The sequence below is a fragment of the Dipodomys spectabilis genome, unplaced genomic scaffold, assembly GCF_019054845.1.
Source record: "Dipodomys spectabilis isolate Male_0828 unplaced genomic scaffold, ASM1905484v1 ptg000053l, whole genome shotgun sequence".
Classification (NCBI taxonomy): Eukaryota; Metazoa; Chordata; class Mammalia; order Rodentia; family Heteromyidae; genus Dipodomys; species Dipodomys spectabilis.
The window spans coordinates 10,210,464-10,231,989 of NW_024870730.1; the positions used below are offsets into that span (position 1 = coordinate 10,210,464).

Sequence of the window (21,526 nt, forward strand, 5' to 3'; positions counted from 1 at the left end):
ACAGGTAAGGTGGAGGTTGGAGAGTTAAACCACATGAACTCATTTTGCTGTTGAAATCCCTGCCTGGAATTCTGAGCCTGGAGCCTAGGCCAATAAAAACAGACATTACCTGGAAAAAATCTCTACAATTGTATAGGTTTGGACAGCTCTGCTGCTTGTTGTATTAAAGCAAAGATGGGACTTAAAATATATTATGGAAGAACAGGCTAAAAATTAAAATTTATATATATACTTTTATCTTTTAAATATATGAAAATATGAGTATATAGTTTTAGTAATTATTGCTTTTATTTTGGGTGTGCTGGAATCAGTTGGAGGACATGGGATTCCTAAACAGCAACAGAAATAAGTAAAGTCAGATCATGTGATCAGTACAAAGAATTAGCATTTTTTTTTTTTTTTTTTGGTCAGGGGGCTGGAATTCTGGGCCTGGGTGCTGTCCCACTGAGCTCTTCAGTTCAAGGCTAGTGCTTTACCAAGTGATCCACAGCATCATTTCTTGTGTTCTGGTGGTTTATTGGAGTCTTGTGGTCTTTCCTGTCCCGGCTGGCTTTGAACCTCGAACCGCGATTCTCAGATCTCAGCCTCCTGACTAGCTAGGATTACAGGTGGATTACAGGCGTGAGTCACTGGTGTCTGTTTTTTTTTTCTTTTTTTTTCTGGTCGGTCACAGGGCTTGAACTCTGGGTCTGGGCACCGTCCTTCAGCTCTTCAGCTCAAGGCTAGCACTCTACCACTTGAGCTACAGGATGACTTCTCCCTTTTTCTATGTATGTGGTGCTGAGGAATCAAACCCAGGGCCTCATGCATACGAGACGTGCACTCTACCCCTGAGCCACCTTCCCAACCCCAAGAATTAGCTTTTTGAGTGTGCTTTCATCCTCAGTAGTTAATTGTTTTTTTACAGATTTATAAAATGTTGGTCACATTTACAGATTTTAGAAAACAATGCACACATTTGATCAAAACAAATGGAAAGAAATAAATGAATGGAAAAGCAGACTAAATTTTGATATTATTTGTTTGGATTAACAGTAGAATTTTAGTCTTTCTATTGAGTTCTCAGAATTAGTCTGTTTTAAAGTAAAAGTTCATTCTATGTTGAATATCACTGGAAAAGATAGAGTAATAGCCCAACTAAATAATCTTGCAGTGGATGTCAGGATTTTTTTTTAATTAAATGAGAGGAAGGATTCAGATATTCTCTGATGGGGGAGATGATGAAGATGGTGATGGTGGTGATGAATATCATTTCTATCATGCACAGATTATGTGAAGACATGAAATACTTTCTGAACTAAGTAAATTCTTACCAAGAACAAGAAAAAATGAAATTATGCTGAATTTATCATAAGAAAATGGAATTCAGAGAGATTATAAAGTGATATTGAAGAGAATCACTCAAAAATTAACATTAGATGCTGGGTGCTACTCAGGAGGCTGAGATCTGAGGATCTCAGTACAAAGCCAGCCCAGAAAAGAAAATCCTTGACACTCTTATCTCCAATAACCACTAGAAAACCAGAAGTGGCACTGTGGCTCAAGCGGTAGAGTGCTTACCTTGATCTGAAGAGTGCAGGGGCAGCGCTCAAGCACAGACTTCATGCCCAGGACTACCACCACCAACAACAAAATAACATTAGATAAATGCATAATTATTTCACTATCATTTCCTGTCATTCTCTTCCCTTATGTCATATACCAAGCATCTTATGTATTGGTTTTGTTTAATTACTTTTCCTTTATTCACCAATGTACTTCTATATTTTCTTTCTTTTCATTCTTTTGGAGTTTCCTGTATGATTATAAATATGACACAATAGATCTGGATTATTAACAACAAAGGTTCTATCTGCTTCATTTGTAAGAAATTATTATATCATTGGTTACACGAATTAATATTTTGAAGTGGATTAAGCAAATAAGAAAATGAATGTACCAGTAAATTATAGACTCTAATTCCTTGATTTAATATTCCCATGTACTAATGTTTGTGTAGAATTCATGTATTTGTTAGAAGCTAAGAACAAAGGTGTTGAATTTGACATGAACTCTGTGGTTTTACTGTACACTACACCAAATTCAGACTGTACCTTTTCAGTAGGTATTCTTTTTAGCTGGACAATCAATTTTTCTCATTTTTTAAAGTTAAAACAAATAAACAATTCATTAATCTCTAGCAGAACATTTCACTCAGTTACTCTGATTACAAAATTCACTTTTTAAAACTCTTGTAGTGCCAGTTTTATTTTTCATTTTCATTCACTACAGACGTTTTTTTCCCATTGTTATATAAAGCATATGACATAGATGGTCCTGAAGTTCAAGACAAACTTTAACAAATATGTCACATTGGGATAACAAGAGTGATGTTTTTTTGCTTTCTCTTTTCTTCTAGCATTCAGTTTGCAGCTATTTATTTACCATTTAAATGCATTCAACTGAAAAAGAACATTTTCCTGCTGAATATAGGACCATCAAATATAAAGATAGGCTGAGGTTTTTAGTGCCTGCTCACATTAGGTCTAGATTTATCTACCTTGAAAGACACACCATTTGTCAAAAGCTTGTTTAGCACAGAAAATTCTCTAATGCCAGTGTGAGTGAGATGCAGTCATTCTTTTTCTATGTAGGAAGGGATCAGAGGAGAGAAATAAAGAGAGTCTTCAATGTCCTAAACACACTAGTCTCATATTTGAGTGACATCTAGAATAAATTCTCTCAAAGCTAGTTATCTATATTGATTAGATGTGTTTGGGGAGGGGGCTTAAAATTCATGAATGTGTATGTGCATGCATGTGTGAGAGAGAGAGAGAGAAAGAGAGAGAGAGAGGGACTGTGTGCATTTATGGCAACATAGATCTTCAACTCTCTCTCTAAGTAGCTGCGAAATTTCATCCATTCCATTAAGTTGTTTCATTTAAGCTGTTCCAATTTTCCATTGCTTGACTCACATGGAGTTTATGTCTTCCTCGTGTTTTCTCCTGATACCTACTACTTATATTCTTCATTTCTTTTCCATATAGAAATACATAATATAGTTATTATTTGTTCATTTTCTTATGGGATACTTGTATGCTTGCTTACTTATTTTATGTTTATCTACTTACTTCATGACAATAATATATAGATGGAATAAAAAAAAAAGAAAAGCACTTTATCTGGCAGCAAAGTATGCAGAAGATCTCCCATCCACCTCCAAACCTATTCATCTTACAATGTACATTTCTGTATACATTCATGCAAAAGCATGCCTATTTTCAAGATGAATTCTAATAAGTTGAAGTGTTAGGTTGCAAAGTTCCTTTGGATTAAATTTTTAATTATTATCTAGGGAATCTCCATATTCATTATCACAATGTCTCTGCTACTGCAGTATTTGTTTATTTCACAGGAAATCTTCCCAGTCACAATTTGAATTCATCTTTAAACATTATGATAGAAGTTAGTCTTATTCTTAAATGTCATTTCTACTTCTTTGCCTGGGACCTTTCTGTTTACATGATTTCTGCATTGTTTTATTGGTGTATTAGACTTTTATTGTGTGGGTCAGTTCTTGGGTTTGAACACGGGGCCTGGGTACTGCCCTTTAGCTTTTGTTTTCAAGGTTAGTGTTCTACCACTAGAGACACAGCATTAGTTTCAGATTTTTGAGATAAGCATCTCACTGACTTTCCTGCCAGCTCAGCATCCAGAGGTAGCTAGAATTAAAAGCATTAGCCACCAGCACCTGGCTTTATATTAGTCTTTGTACTTCCTATAATAGTACTTTGTACTTTGTACTAAAATAGTACTTTGTACTTCCTATAATAATAAAGAAAATAGCATCCATCTGCTATATTGTTTTGCTAGTTTCCTACTTGTGTATAGGCCTCACAGTTTTACTTTCACAATTTTTATATATCTCTCTAAAAACTTTTAGATTCCATGGAGCCAAATTTATTTTGCTTATTGAGCTTCTGAATCTTGGTCCATAATCTGAAAAAGGTTACACTAATAACATGAAACTTGCGTGTGTGTGTGTGTGTGTGTGTGTGTGTGTGTGTGTGTGAGAGAGAGAGAGAGAGAGAGAGAGAGAGAGAGAGAGAGAGAGAGAGAGAGTTTACCCTACTAGGTAGTGAACCTAGGTCCACACTCTAATACTTGCCAGAAAAACTCTCTACCAGTTGACCCATACCCCTTACTTCTTTTGTTTGGTATTTTACTTTTGAGTTGTCTTCCCAACTTTGCAAAGGTTGGCCTCGAAATCACAATTCTCTTTCTTTTACCTCTTTCGTAGCTGGTATCACAGGCATGCATCATTGTGCCAAGTTACATTTTTAAAATCATTCTTACATATGTCACATGTTTGATCCACCTACAGCATGTTTTGTGGTACTGAGGGGCTCATGCTTGTTAGGAAAGTACTCTACAACTTGAGCAAATCCCCCAATTCCTTAGCTACAGTTATTTTTCAGATAGACTCTCACAAATTTTGCCCAGGACTGTCATGGGCTGTGATCCATATATTTAAGGTTCTCAAATAACGTAAATTACAGTGCATCTCAATTCTCCTTTAATCTTCAGCGTATCTAGGACTATAAACAAATTCCTCCACAAGCAACCCTGGCAAATTTGATTTTGAAATCATTCTTAATCTTAGGATAAGTTTAAGTGATATCTATCAAAAGCTGATATGCACACTTGCTATGCATTTTTCTTGGATATTTTATATTTCTACCGTTCATTTTATTTCACTGCATTTTATCAGAAAATGTAATCTCGTCTAGGTCTCAAAACTACTGGTTTGCTTGTTTTCCTATTGCCTAATATGTAATCCTATTATAATATTCCAGGCCATTTTATAACAAGGGCAATTATCACATTTCACTACCAGGAATGTAAAATATCTAGGAACTTATGCCTATTAATTTATTGTGTTTTTCCTTTAATTTTACTTTTGTTGTTTAAATATTATTTTTTTCTTTTTTTCCTTTTTACTATTGAGGCTTGTACTCAAGGTCTACCAGTTGCTAGGCAAGTACTCAACCACTTAAATCATGTGTCCATCCTGTTTTGTTCTATTTTTTCAGATAATGCCAACCTCACAAAGCAACATTTCTGTCTGGCACATCTTAGGTAGCTAGAATTTTAAGGATGTACAACTATACCTTGGTAGTTGGGTAAGATGAATGGCTCTCACTGACATTTTACCCATATTGACTTCACCTTCTGATCCTCCAGAGCTGGGATTACAGGAGTCAGCCAATGTTCCTAGTTTTACAAAACAAGTCTGAGTCATTTATTTTGTAAGTGTTTGTCTTTTGCTTTGGAGTATATATAGATATATCCAGGTTTCTTAATTAGCTTGTGTATGGTAATCGTGTCCATTTGTGTATGTGTGAAGAAATTTTATTGCTGTTTATGCAGGGCAGGTAGCAGTGTAAATCTGATTGACACCAATGGCTTCTATAATCCTTTTCAACTCGAGTGGTTTCTAGGAAAGATATGTCCTGCCAGTCATCCCTCCTCCAACCCCACTGTGTCCTCTGTGGCCCTTCTTTCCCTACTCTGAAGCACATACACATACACATTTTCTGCTTTGGGGCTTTGGAAGGCAATTGACTGAGCTCAGAGCTTACCACTTTGGAACTATCCTCACATAGTAAATGATGGGTTCTGTTCCCAGAATCCTCTCTTGATCGGTTCAAAATGTGCTGTAAAATTCAGCTTTGTTTCACAGCTTGTGGGTTAGTTGGATAGCAGTTTTCCAGTTGTGCTAGAGATGAAGTTATCTGTCTTTTTAAATTTTGCTCTTGTTTCTCAGCATCAGAGAAGAGGGGAAAATGCTTTTTATTTTGCCGTTGTTGTTAAATGGGAAGGTCAAATGACTTTTTTCTTCCCCTGATGTTTATTGTCTGTGTTCAGCAAATGCTATTTATTCATTTCCTGCTTATTTTCGTGCAAATGTAGTATTTTTTTCTTAAAAGAACATGGATGTTCAAGTGGTATGCAAGTAATACATTAATTGTATCAAAATTAAACAATATGATCAGGACCCCATACTTGATTATATTCTCCTTAAGAAAAGATAATGGGAGCTGGTCAAGCTAAGATTTTGAGGCTTGGAAACTCTCACATAGAGGTTGAGTACATGAAAAGGGGAAAAGAGGTCTTTTCCACTGATTTACTTAGTTAAAGAGGATGGATCAGGACTCAAAGTCTTTACCTGCTGAGTGGCATCATCAACAAAGGATGCTACTCCTAAATACATGTTCTAGTTCCTTGATTGAAATCCATGTCCTAAAATGCTTCAATGAGAAATCCTCATCTAATTATAACTCGAGGATACTTTTATGGATACTGGTTATTCTAGTCTGATTTGGGCATTTAGTGAGGTAACCATGATGTAAGAGTCTGGAGACTTCTTTAGCAAATTAGATGTTGGTAAACCAGGTAATTTTCTTCAGTTGCAATGAAATAGAGTTAAATCTGTGGTATTAAAGACCCTTCTGAATAGCCTCTAAGGGTTTATAACGTTCTTGGCTACCTTTGTCATCTTTCGAGAACAAACATGTTCCACAGCTGAAATCTGGTGTCTTAGAGAAATGTAAAGAACATTGGAAAGGTCCATTCTCTTCCATACCCTTTAATATTGAAAGCAGAGATGTTAATCACCGTGAAGTTTTTGGTAGCTCTTTTGTACCAATACTAATTCTAGAAAAAATGTAACAGAATGAAAAACAACAACCAAACCTATTTATAACCTCCTAAAAATACACAAAGCTAACAACTCTTACAGGGTCTTAATTGACATTATGGCATTTCATTTATGCCTGCTTTCTTTTGAGGAAATCATCATTTTTATTTCCATTCACAAAAATCTGTCTCTATGAAGTTATGTGTCTCTAATAAGTTTTCAAAATGTTTATACATTCAAAGTTTGCAAACAAGATTTGGAAAAGAAAGATATGTGTGTAATGTAAGAGTTAACTGCTATTTGATGTGGACATAAAGACATGGACAGATTCCAGAGTCTCATTTGTTGGTCTCCTCCTTCACTTTCTGTTCTCGGGTCATCCCTACAACCATATCAGTGAAATACTACACATTTAGCTGAAGTGGATACATCCTCTTCATGATATTGTGATAGTGTAAGGTGTTAAAAACTGGCCCTCTGAAAAATATGTGCACATTCTAATTCCTAACTTTGAAGCTGTCATCAATTGGAAGAAGGGTCTTTGCAGAAGTTATCAGGATCTTGTGAGATTTTCCTGCATTCTCCATGTGATCCTGGACTCAAACGTTCTAGTAAATAAGACTAGTAAATTCAAGCACAAGAATGAAGAGTCTTTAGTCTAGTTATGAATAGGAAACCTTATTCAACATTATTAGATATCAGATCCAAACTTTATCAATCTAAATATGCCTTCAATCATTTTTCAGAATATAATGAGAACTATAAAGAGAACAAAAGGCATTTATGGTGGCTGGGTGATCTTGTGGATTTTACATTTTAAAGTCTATCAGAATACTTCATCACCAAGTAACAGTGGCTCACACCTATAATTCTAACTACTCAGAAGGCTGAGATGGGAGGAATATGGTTCAAACCAGCATAGGCAAAAACAAGATATCTGTATGATTTTTATGTCCAATTCAATACCAAAAAGCCAGAATTGGAGCTGTTGCTCAAATGATAAACATCTAGCCTTAAGCAAAAAAGCCCAAGTATAGTGCCCAGGCCCTGATTTCAAGCACCAGGAAAGGCACAAATAAACAAAAATTCTTGGTCAGTAGTGTATATTTGAAATTAAATGAAAGATTATCTTTTAATCCTCAGGAGGATATTATAAATACAAGCATAAGAAAATAATTGTGAGCATTAACACACCATCATATGATTCTTTCTTAGTTGTGAAGTACTAATCAAATGTGTAGCTCAATGTTTCTGACAGTATTCCATGTGTAAGAAATTGCATTATTTATTCCATTATTTTCTAATAAATTGCCATGTCTTTAGAGAAGCCAAATGGAAAAAGTATAAGAAAAAAGCAGCTGACAATTAAATGTTGGAATAGATGAAAATAAATATTTAATGGTGTGACTAAGTGTAAGGGTATGGGGTTATTAGAAAAATGTTGAATTGAGAGGTTTTATACTTCAGAGGGTATTTTAAGCTTTTCTTTCTTTTTTGTTCATGCCAAGCAACCTCCGGCTATTAAGACTCCAAAGGTTTCTTGGTATGAACTGTTAGGCCATAACATAGTCAACTAAAATGCAGCATATGGCAATTAGTGGCATGTGGTTCCCTTTAAGCTATTCATTTGGCCAGTGTGACAGGAACACCTAAATTCCTTCAGTGTATCATATTTTGGTACCATAGAGAGAATCCAATCAAAGAGGACAATGTGGGAGTATTGTACCAAAGGCACAGACTTGCAAGATGAAGAAGAACAAGACTTAGTGTACACTGCAAAGGAGACATAGAAGGCCAAGAAGCAGGGAAGACTTGTTATCCAAAAGAATCAAAGTCTTCAGGTGGTAGAGACTCTATAAAGATTTTATAGACTCTTTATTCTTCATACTCTCAATTTATTTTTTTTTGTGCAAATCTTAAGGCTTGAACTTATAACCTGTGTACTGTTCTTGAGCTTTTATGCTTGAGGCTAGCACTTTAACACTTGAGTCACAGCTCTACTTCTAGATATATTGGTGATTAATTAGAGATAAGAGCCTCATGGACTTTCTTGTCTGGGCTGCCTTTGAACTGTCATACTCAGAGCTCAGCCTCCTGAGTAGCTAGGATTATAGATATGAGTCACCAGTGTCCAGCTTCAACTTATTGATTTTTTAAAAAAAGTTTTTGATATGTGTTCTTTTGGAAGAATTGAACAGCTATGAATTATTGACCTATACTTAATTATACTAGGTTTATCTGAGTTGGCTAACATGGAAAATACTGTTATGTAAAAACTATGAAATATGTTTGTTTGCTAAAGGGAAAAAAATCCCTAATGAAATTATTGCTAAAAAGAAATAATATTCTACCATGTTTATCTCCAAAGTTATTTATTTCCCTTTCATAAATGCTATGATAGAATCACATATTTCTCTAATGCATATGTAGATAATGGGATAGTTTTACCTCTGCAAACAAAACCCTTCTTAAAATTTCCCTCTGTACTGATAAACAATATTAAAATATACATCTTTAAGAATTCACCTTTGTATTCTGTAAACATGATTGCTTCTATAACCAAAACTGTTTTAGTTAAGAATACATGGGAGATTTTAACTTCATCTTCACTTTTGTCATTAATTCATGAAAATATTAATAACTTGGCAATAGCGAGGTCTTATGCCAAGAGATTTACAAGTCTGTTCTTTTTATCCTCACAATGATTTTGTTAGGTACCCTTATTGCTTAATCATCTATTCATTACAACTATAGCTAGAGCTCATTCCATACAACCACTTTCTTAAACTGCATCTACATTCTTAAAAAAAGTGCTCACCTGATACTATTTTATTTAATAATAGAAGTAGTGCTACACTACAATATGTGGAAAGTGGTCAAAACAATTGCTTGATAAAATACTGTAGACGTATATATTGCTTGTAACTTGCTGATGGTTTTATTTCATAACTTTACCCAGAAAAATAAAATTACTTACCTACCTCAAATGAAATAAACACAGAAAAATCATTTATGTTTGTGGCACTCACAAAGACTGCCTATGGTTCTTATTTTATTCCATTTGTTAGTTTAGAAAGCTGACTTGCATACCAACAGCACTGAGAATGAAATCCTTCCCTGCATTTTGGTTCTCATCATTCATTATTGATGTAATGTTTTCTTTTTTGTTTCATTGATGGTCCGCAAACAGCAGTGCTTTGAAGTCATATCAGTGAAATTGCATGATTACATTTATTTACTCTGAAATTACTCGGACAATCAATCTCCTAGAAATTTAGAGTTTTGTAACTTTGCGTATTCTTCCTCATTATGGACTCTATATTTGTAATTTATTTCCTTGAATTTAGTTATAAATCACAATACTTTGGTGTGAATATAAGTAAAATTTATAAACTTTGTGAAAGCTAAATCCCACTTATACTGTATTGAAGTAAATATATATTGAACTTTATTCAAGGCATATTTATAACAAGGAAATAAGGAAAATCTAAATGGGATCACATAGTTATACATTACTAGTCAATAAATATATAAAATGCATATTTTGCATATGTTTGTATATATAATAATAATCTTATTGTCTATATAAAGCAAATACTTTACCTTACCTACTTAGAAAAATTGAAGTCACGACACTTTAGTCTTTAACTCATAGTTACAAGAGGATCAAAATTAATCTCATTTAAATCCCTATAATTAGATCCCTATATAAAGTTGCTATACTGAAAATAAATAAATTTCCATTTTGTGCTCAGTAAGGTACCATGGTAGTTAAATATACAACATAGCCTCAGGTGACATATCAGCTGTGGAGAAAGCCTAACACCTGAAATCCTCTTAGCAGTAACTCTGAAAAAAAGAAAAGCTAGGTTTAATTAATTGTTTCCTATGTGACAAGTCCATGGCTAAACAGCTAGCTTCTATCATCACGTAGAACTCATGTTGTAAGAAATTATCACAAGGGTGCATGGAACAATGAAAAATGAGTTGTCACAAGTTGTCAAGTAGTATTTAGATTTAAGAGCAGGATTGGCCAGCAGATGAAAGAAAGGGAGGAGATTTGGACCAGGTACTGGGGATAGATTACATTTGGCTTCCCATTCAAGGGAGTGAATATTGTAATTTAGAGGATGAAGCCATCCTTTCTGAGATCTTTTCTGAATGATATGAAGATGCAGTGCTTGTCTTTTATATAAAGGAAACACTTATATTTGTGTAGTAGACATTTGGAAGACAAATGGGAGAAAATAAAGTTAAAATCAAGACTAAGTTTAACTTGACTACTCAGGGAAAAAAAGGATTAGGAAAATGTTTCCATCTTTTTCCTAAGTCCAATCACTTCAAAACATTTCATAAATGGAGGAAAGAAGGAGAAAAAAATGCAGACAAGGTACTCAGTAGACATTATGTGGAAAATGAACTATGCCACTTATGGACAAGAACAGGAAGGGAAACTAGAGGAAAGCAAGGAAAGGGATAACACTGCTCAAAAAGAAATACACTCATATACAAGATGGAGGGCCCCAACATTAATACAGTGAAAACAGGGGTTATACCGGTAAGGGAGGAACATATAAGAAATGCTTAAACAGGGATACAAGTTAACCCATTGTAACAATGAGATGTACAAGACACTATGTTGAAAATAAACTTTACAACTTTGGGCAGGGGTTGGGGGTGAGGGAGTAGTTGTGAAGGTGGGAAGGAAGGGATGGTAGAGGGACAAAAAGGAGGAGGCAACAATGCTTGATAGGAAATGTACTCGTTACCTTGCTCATGTAAGTGTTACCCCTCTGTACAGTATTTTTACAATAAAAAACATACAAAAAAAGAAATACACTCATCTCCTGACATATGAAATGTCATCCCTCTCTATAGTACCTTAATAATAACATTATATTAAAAGACAACTCATATATAATGTTTGTATCTTAATGCTGTTTATGTGCTAGAAATCTGATTATAGGACAGATGATATACAGGAAACAAAATAATAATTAAAATTGTAGCTTTGATATAGAGGACATAAATTTATTTCTCTGTTGGCTATTGAGATTGAAAGGAGGCTCTGTGTGTGTGTGTGTGTGTGTGTGAGAGAGAGAGAGAGAGAGAGAGTATGTGTAATAGTAATAATGACGGCACCCATTATTATTATATAGACTCAAAAGAGACTATATAAGAGCAAGTAACTCAAAAATCTAGACATGTACACGAGTTTGGGATGAGATAAAACAAGAAAACAGTGAAAGAATCACTTTCCCAGCCCAAGAAAATGGAATAGAATATTTCCATTTGCTTGTTGCCTTTTGCAGATCCCTTCAGACATTTCAACACATGTTGATTTATTTAATGTTTGCTTAAATAGGGTGTTTCTTTTGAGTAAGTCCTCATGCATTAAGCATTTGTAAACATTTTACTAAAGCAAAAATGTATATTATTAGGTGCTATTGAGTTTAATAAAATGTAATCTGCTTTTGTCTGATGTATATATATAGTTCAAAACTGGCAAATCCAGGCTGTGTAAGAAGACCTCTTTCCTGTCTGTATCTGTATGTAGTTAGTAGTTTCCATCTTTTCAGTAAATAGTTATGCCAAGTTCCCTTCCAGATATGAATAGAAAGCATCTTCTTGACTCCCATGAGAATTTTCTGAAAGTATTGACTGTCAGAATTTGGCCTGAATCCTAAGTAGGGAGATAGTGTAACTAGAATTTTGGCACAAAAATTCATCTCATAGGAATTCAAAGCAACTTATTTTTTTTCTGCCTGGAACTTTTAGGTGTCATTCACTGTCCTTTCTAAAGCTGGTTCTGGGGAAAAAAATTGAAAAAAGTCAGACACATTTCTCTAATGACAATGTTTCTTGGATCAAAGCTTAATCATTTGTGTTTCTAAGGCAGTTTTTTTAAAATATAAGTCTACAGAACAATATGATGAATGTATAGACCCAACCTGTTAATTCTAAGCACCAGGAAGGAAGAGGATGAAGAATGGAAAGTTCAAGGCTTGCTTGGGCTGAAAAAGAAAATCTTGTTTCAAAAAAAAAAGAAAAAGAAAGAAAGAGAAAATAATGAAAAAAGAAAATATTTAAACACAGTTTTACAACTTGACCATTCATATTTTTCCTTTATAATAATCTTTCTTTAAAAAAATCTGTAATTTGCCAGGCACTGATGGCTCACACCTGTAATCCGAGCTACTCAGGAGGCTGAGATTTGAGGATCGAGGTTCTAAGCCAGCCTAGGTAGGAAAGTGCATAAGACTATTATCTCCAATTAATCATAGAAAAAGCCAGAAGTGGTCTTGTGGCTAATATATCTCTATATTATTTCTACCATATCTACTATTTCTATTACTAGTTCTATCATCTTAAGTGCTAGCCTTCTATCATCTTGAGTGCTAGCCTTGAGCAAAGAAGCTCAGTGAAATTGCCCAGGCCCAGAATTCTAGTCCTGGGACTGACAAAAATATGCATAATTTAATTTAGTGTTATTATAGAAGTGATTACTGAGGGATTGCAATTACATGAGTGAAGTAATGTGTACATTTCCTTTAGCACAGTGTCATCTGTTCCCTCATTCTCTCCTAGTACCTCCCTCCTGACTCTGTTCCCTCCTTCTCTCCCAGTAACTCCCTTCTGACTTTATTTACAAGTTGTCTAGCTCACTTTAATGTCCAGTGAGCTCCAATGCTACAATTTTTCACCATGTCCCTCGAGTTCTGTGTCCTCCCCAACTCTTGAAGATATACACATGAATACACTATACATAAGATAAAGAAGACACAATCATCAAAAACTAAAAAGTAAAAAATAACTAAATAAAAATAAATAAAAGTCTTTTGTTTCCATATCTTGGAGTTCATTTAATCTTTCATTTATTTTCTATTTGACTATTTTTGCGATTCTTTATTTCCAGAGAATTAATATCACATACATACATATTAAAACAGTTAGTAAATATGCACTGAAATGCATGTTGCTTTACTTATATTGTTTGTCTTAGGTATATTTCTGTGATCTACATATTTAGCTCTTCAGAGCAAACCTTTCTTTAAATATATCTCTATATTATTTCTACCATATCTACTATTTCTATTACTAGTTCTATCATCTTAATAATCTTTGGAATATTTGTTCTCAGTTGCCTCTTTTTCAAAGATGTAATCCTTTTTATATGATTATTAGCTTTTCCTCTTACTCTGTATTTGTCACTTGATCTTACCTCAAAGGTTGAGCAGTGACTTTCTCTGTGTTCTAAAGGAGGCTTCCAAAAGCCCCCATAATGTAATGTGAGGGGACTCCCCTGGTGTTGCAATCACAAAACCTCAAAAAATTGGGGCTTGCACATGTTCACTGACCTTCATAGGAGTTACTTAGATTACATCGGCTCTGACCTTTTACCTGTTAGACTTCATAATGATTCATGACTAGATTCAAGATGCTATGCTAACAGATATGCATGCATACATACACACATACACATATATTATATACTTATTACATATATAATGAATCATTTCAAGCTGCTAATGGATGATTTTCAGTTTTGTAAGGATGACATACTTAGAGTATTTAATGTGCATGGAACAGTTTAGGTAAAATGAAATACTAAAATATTCTTTTGAACAAATACATTGAAATCTTCTAAAGAGACACTAATAAATTAGGAGTGCTTAGAAATTAGCAATGAATTCCAACATTGGATCACATCTGAGCCTTGTTGAATGTAACTTAGGAAACCTTTTTAACATTTCGTAGGATAAAAGAAAAAGAATAGACATGAATTTGGCACAGTGCTTTATTATTCTTTATGACATAATCTCCTGTTTTTCCATATTATCAAAGCAACAGGAAATTTGCTACATGCTCATCCTTTTAAAGATAAATATGAATTAACACACCAACTTAATAATAAATATCTACTGATTCTTTTCCCCATGTTTATAAACCTTAGTTTTGCTCACATTAAATGAATATACCAACAACAGGTAATCATCATAATAAATATTTCTTATACTTCTTACTCCATTTTGAATCATTCCTTCTTAATATATTTGTTTGTTTCAGATTTTATGGTAGCGGGGTTTGAACTCAGGGCATTGGTCTTGCTAGACAAGTACTATACCACTTTACCCAGTTCCAAGCTTGTTCTTCCTTCATTATTTTTTCAGATAAAATCTCTGATTTATGCCTTCACCTCCCACTTAAAAGGAATTAAATGTATATACCTCTGCCTGGCGTTACTTTCCTAGTACATGATTTAAGAAGATGTCAGTAGTTCCTTTCTCTTATCTGCAATAAACTTATTATAAAAATACTCATCTTTGAAATAAAATACTACAGAATTGTTAAAAATAGAGAAGGGCACTTTTTCAAGGATTACTGTTATAATGAAATACACACAATATACTAAAAGGTAAACCTGTTTTCAAATATGTGATGTGTTAGCTGTTGAAATGAATTCTAATTTTCTAAAATTAAATCCTCAAAAATGTCTTACAATTTTTAAAACTATATATTCAGAGGGCAATGGTTTCATATGATTAAGGTTTTTTAGTCATGGTGTGCTGCTTTTATATACAGTATCATCACTGTTTTTGTTTTGCTTGCAGACACTTATTTGAAAAGGACAGATAGTGCATAGAAAGACAATTCTTTTGTCTAGTCAGGTTTATTAAATTATGATATGTATTTTATTGGCCTTTTTTATGAAATATTTAGGTTCTTTCAAGTTACTATGGGTCTCAACTGCCCATAACCCTTCTAAGAGCCCTTGCCTGTCCTGATGCTTGGTCCTTCAGGGTTATTCAAGCACAGAATCACCAGAGAAGGATGGGGTATTCTACTCTAAAGAACCTAAACAGCAAACCATGTGTTTCGAATTGTCAAAGTACTGAATTTTGGGTGATTGATTTTATTCTTGGATGCAATACAAAACTGACTGTTGTGAACCATGCACGTAATTTCAGCTAGTGAAGAAGCTAAGGAGGTAGACTGTTTGATTTTATGGGCCCAAGTGTTTGAGATCGATCTAGGGAACATACAGAGAGACAGAGATTGCCATCTCAAAGAGAAGATTGAGGGCTGGGAAGGTGGCTCAGTGGTAGAGCGCTTGCCTTGCATGCCTGAGGCCCTGGGTTTGATTCCTCAGCACCACATAAGCAAAAAGAAAAAAGCTGGAAGTGGCGCTGTGGCTCAAGTGGTAGAGTGCTAGCCTTGAGATGAAGAGTTGAGGGACAGTGCCCAGGCACAGAGTTCAGGCCCCACGACCGGACCCCCTCCAAAAAAAAAAAAATCAAAGAGAAGATTGAAATTTTGGCACTTGAGATGAACAGGAAAACTGTACATGTCTCTCATAAAATTATTTAATACCCAATTAATATGATTTTAACTAGTTATCTTTACAAATTTAGAAGGAGACTTTTAATAATTTTCTAAAGTTTTAATTAGATTTCATTAGTTGTACAAGGGGCTATTCACATACCACATACATGCATATGATATATCCCTGTGTATCCTTATCAAACTTTATCCATTCCCTGCATCATTCTCCATTAACTCCTTCCCACCCTCTAAAATAAATTCAATATATTTTACGGATTTTAACCTCTATAAGAGAAAATAATATTTCAGAATTCAGAAATTATAGGTGACCTTCTATAGTTTATAATGGGGTAGTCTTCAGTTAGAGAAAGCTATAACACAGACTTTCTCTATAGGTACAGCATGAAAGACAACAGAGGTAGAGTCCACCTCCAAAACAATCAAGTTACAATTTTGTTCTTGGGCAATATTGATATATATATATATATATATATATATATATATATATATATATATATATATATATACATATATACATATATATTCCCTAAGAGTACCATCACACTACTACATTTTTCTGCTTAAGAATTATATATATGTATATATGCAAATATATATTCTTCCAGGTCTTTCCTTTTCTTTAGAAATAATAAAATATCATGTTAACTGAAGCAAGTCAGACCCAGAGAGACAAAGCATCCATGTTTTCCTTTATAGATAGAAGGTAGATGTAGCTATAAGTAAAAAGGTTAGGTGGTATGAAAGCATATACATATGTATTAACTGAAATATGGTAGATTCAAGGGAGAACTCAAATCGTGTAATTCCTTAGAACAACAAAGTCAAAGTTCAACAAACTAAATACCAGGAAGTGGCATTTATTTTGTTGTTTGTTATTTATTTATTCCCTGAAATGGAGGGGGTGAGGGCAAGGAGAAGAAGAATGAAGGAGAAGAGGAAGAGAATGCAATGTATATCCTAGAAAATTAAAAAGAGTAAAGGAAGGAGTGGGTAGGGGTGGAAAATGTTGAAAGGGGTGACATTGATCAAGATGTATTGTATTCATAAAACGCTTTGTGAAATGTCAACTCCTTTGCATGACTACTTAAATATAATAACATATTACTTTTTCCTGCAAAATGAAACAGGACAAGCTAGAGAAAAACAAAGACATTCAAAGGACTAAATGTAAGTTTTTCTGAAGTTTATTAATACACATTATAGGTCTCTTTTACTAGATAAATATCAAAGATTGAATAGAAGTATAAAGAGCTTTTAAAATCAAGTTTATTGGATGCATCAAAGCATTTTAGATTCAAGGAAGAGGCTCCCCTAATGGAAATTATGGTGAGTTAAATTCATCACAGCCTTAGAGAAAATTAGGGTTATATTAAGCAACAAATAACTGTAATTAAAGAGAAGGAAAAAGAAGTATGGCCTATGTTGTTATTTACATGATGTATGCTACCAAACTCTGGTGGATTTAAGGATAAAATTGCTTAGTATTCATCTTCTATAGATTTCTTTTTTTTTTTTTTTGTCAGTTGTGAGGCTTGAACTCTGGGCCTGAGCACTGTCCTGCAGCTTTTCAGCTCAAGGCGAGAGCTCTACCACTTGAGCTACAGGGCCACTTCCGGTGTTCTGAGTGTTTATTGGAGATAAGAGTTTTACGGACTTTCTTTCCCTGGCTGGCTTTGAACTGTGACCCTCAGATCTCAGCCTCCTGAGTAGCTAGGATTACAGGAGTGAGCTACCGGTGCCTGGATAATTTTCTATAGATGTCTTTAGGAGTTCTCCAAATGTTAAGACAGCACTTTATGATGTTTAATCCGCTATAGCTAAAACAATTTGTGAAGTCAGCCCTAGCTGGTGGCTGCTGTCATAATTGCAGTTCTCATTCCAATCGAGGATATAGCCCTACAATTGTTACAAGTAATTCACCAAGACAACAGTTTCTTGAGAGTTCTCAAAGGAGTGAATAGTTCCAGTGGCTAACAAATATAATCCTAACTACACTGGAGACTGAAATCTAAGAATTTTAGTTGGAAGCCAGTCCAGGGAGACAAATCCTCCAGATTCTTATCTTGAATTAGCAGGCAAAAACCCAAAAGTGGAGACATGGCTCAAGTGGTAGCATACCGATCACCAATGAAAAAGCTAAGAAATTGTGTGAGGCCCTAAGTTCAAGTCGTGGTACTGTCCTTCTTCCCCCCCCCCACACACACACACAAAAAAAAAAAAAATAGAAGGAATAGATTATGCTCCTTTGTTCTTCTGAGGACAGAGTTCTAAAGATTCCTCTAGAGATATTTTATTATATGGAATTTTTATTCAGATTTTCTTGATAAGCTACCTGCTTCAATTTGCCAATCTAAATTATCTGATATGGAATTTTAATAATTTGTTTAAAGCCATTTCATTATTTTGAGGATTGTTTCAAACTAGTTCAAATTTGTTGTAGTCACATGAGGCAAAATTATATATATATATTTATTTATTTATATAGAAACACCTTGCAACAAAATTGCAAGTCTTTTATTTATTTATTTATTTTTTCTGTTGGTCGTGGGACTTGAACTCTGGGCCTGGGTGCTGTCCCTGTGCTCTTCAGCTCTTCAGCTAGCACTCAACCGCTTGAGTCAGCAACACTTCCGGTTTTCTAGGTTTATTGAAGATAAGAGTCTTACGGACTTTCCTGCCCGGGCTGGCTTTGAACCGCTATCCTCACATCTCAGCCTCCTGAGTAGCTAGGATTACAGATGTGTGCCACTGGCGCCCGGCTTGCAAGAGTCTTAAATGATTAATATTTGTTTGATTCCCTGTTTGTGAAAGTTAAATCTGGGAAAACAAAGGTGATAATTAGCATTTATTCTTTGAAAATAAACAACGTATAGAAGACTTTATGAAATAAATGTTACAAAAATCTCAGTTATTATGGATTCCATAATATATGACATTTTATTGCTTGCTTCTAACCAGAACAGTCTATTTTCTGTTCATGCTAATAGTCCAATTGTAAAAGAACAAATATTTTAATATTTAATAAATAGGAAAAATACCTGCATAACCTACAAATAATAGGAATAGTAAAAATTTTATTGGTTCATTTAGTGCTTTATTTGTAATTAAATTGAATCACTTTTCCGGGAATGCTAATTAATATGAAATATTTGTGACCAGATATATAAATTTTATAGGAACTAGAAGGAAGCAAAGGACTCCTGATGCACAGCAAGGACAGAGTTATATATTGAGAAAAGCGCCACCATTTTAATTTTTTTAAAATTTTTTTTGGCGGGGTCTGGTCGTGGGGCCTGAACTCTGGGCCTGGGCGCTGTCCCTCAGCTCTTCAGCTCAAGACTAGCATTCTACCTCTTGAGCCACAGCGCCACTTCTGGCTTTTTTTCTTTTTGCTTATGTGGTGCTGAGGAATCGAACCCAGGGCCTTAGGCATGCAAGGCAAGCGCTCTACCACTGAGCCACCTTCCCAGCCCCCCATTTTAAGTATTTTTAACAATGGGAACTACTTATATTCTATCTTGCCTACAATTAAAGGAAGTAGAAACATGGAAAGGTCAATAGTTGGAAACGAGCAGTGACTAAAATTTCCTCATTTGAAAACTTAACAAAAATTTTGCAGACATTGTTAATTTTAGTGCACATTTCCTTCTAAGCTTTCATATCACATTGCTAAAAAATCATTTAATTTCTAAGAAGATCCACAATATATCTAAATTTTTTCTCTCTGGCTTTACTTTAAACTTCCTGCTGACAACATCATTGACAATCAGTAAGGATTAGAGTTAACAAATTTCAGTCTAACTTTCCGATTCCTTATGGTCATAGATTTGTAATTGAGTCAGCTTATCACACACACACACACACACACACACACACACACACACACACACACACACACACACAAATACGTAGTAGGTTTGTGAAGCAAATTAACTGGGGGCCAAATTTAACCTTCTAAACTCACTTCATATCCACCTCCACTTGGACCTCAGCCATTAGCACAGCAGGGAAAAAGCCATGGTTACACACCAGGCCACCAACACACACATGCATAAGAATTTGCAGAATGACAGAAATAATGAATGTAATTAAAGCAGCGTGCAGCCAAGAAAAAATAATTAGTATACAAGTTGGATGGCTCTGGGAGGCTCATGACATAACAAAATCATTTTTAAGAGTTTTAATGTTTTCTAAACTAGTTTAGTTTCCAAAGAAGAGTTCATTTATCATAATATTTGATAAATAGATGTTCTTAATAATTATTTCTCAGCTTCACACTTAAGGTGTGCTAATTTTAATAACTTCAGTTTTTCATCTTGGATTGTTTTTCCCATTTACTCTTGAAATGACAACTAGGAATTATTTAATTATTATCTTCAGGAGGAAAGAGAAATATAAATGTCCCTATGGTATTAAATAATACAAGTTAGTTGAGACAACAATTATAAGTCAAATTGGAACACAAAATTCTGAATAATGCTTTGTATTCATAAAAGTTTTCAGCTTTTAAAAGCATTTTCAATATTGAAAGAGAGAAAAGCAAATAGGAGAGAGGGAGGAATGGGGGAAAAAAGACAGAGACACCAGATGTTAAGTTGGAGAAGAAAAGGAAAACTCATAGTTTGGGTCTTAATATGTCTAAGAGTAATGATTTTTTTTTGTCGTTTTGTTTTTCAGTGGTTGTGAGGCTTGAACTCTGGGCCAGGATGCTGTTCCTGAGCTTTATTGCTCAAGGCTAACACTCTTCCACTTTAAGTCACAGTACCACTTCCATAACAATATTTTTGAAATTATAAATAAAAAACATTTATGGCAGAAATGATGAAATTAAGATGATGTGATTGAAGGAATCATGAGGAATTCAAGGTGTGAGAAGTTTATAAATCCTTGAAATTAAAATATGATATAAAGGAAGACACCATTGATGAACAAAATATAGATGGTCCTTTGCTTAAAAAAATTGTGTCATAACTTACTAATATGGTCCCCTCATTTTCCTTTTAAAAGTGGAAATCCCATATAAGCTATATTATAAATAATTATGTAGCATCATATGTTGAATAATTAGTACTTGACATGCTGTATTTTAGTCATTCTATTTATTTTTATATGGAATGGTTCACAAAAAATGTATGTCATATTTACAGAAAGGCCAAGCTGATCTCCTCTGTAACATTTCAATTTTAGTGCATGTGCTTCTGAAATAAGTACACGAACATGTTTAAAAAGAACATTAGCCTTCTTCATGTTGTTGATTGAAATAGAAAATTCTGTTCCTGAAATGGTGTGGCATTCTGTTCATCCCATCAATTTGAGGCTGAGGCAGGTTGGTTGTATTCTTAAAGCTATCCTGGGGATACAGGCAGAGGTTCTATGTGAAAGAAAAGAAGAAAGAGAAAAAGAGGAAGAAAGAAAGAAAGAAAGAGAGAGAGAGAGAAAGAGAGAAAGAAAGAAAGAAAGAAAGAAAGAAAGAAAGAAAGAAAGAAAGAAAGAAAGAAAGAA

The 21,526-nt window shown here is 34.3% G+C and overlaps 1 non-coding gene across 1 annotated transcript; it reads right to left on the minus strand.

Moving 5' to 3' along the window:
- Window positions 1-21,127: 21,127 nt before the first annotated feature.
- On the minus strand, window positions 21,128-21,235 carry LOC122107811. The gene has a single exon (XR_006147420.1). It is a non-coding gene; the product is annotated as a U6 spliceosomal RNA (small nuclear RNA).
- Window positions 21,236-21,526: the final 291 nt, after the last annotated feature.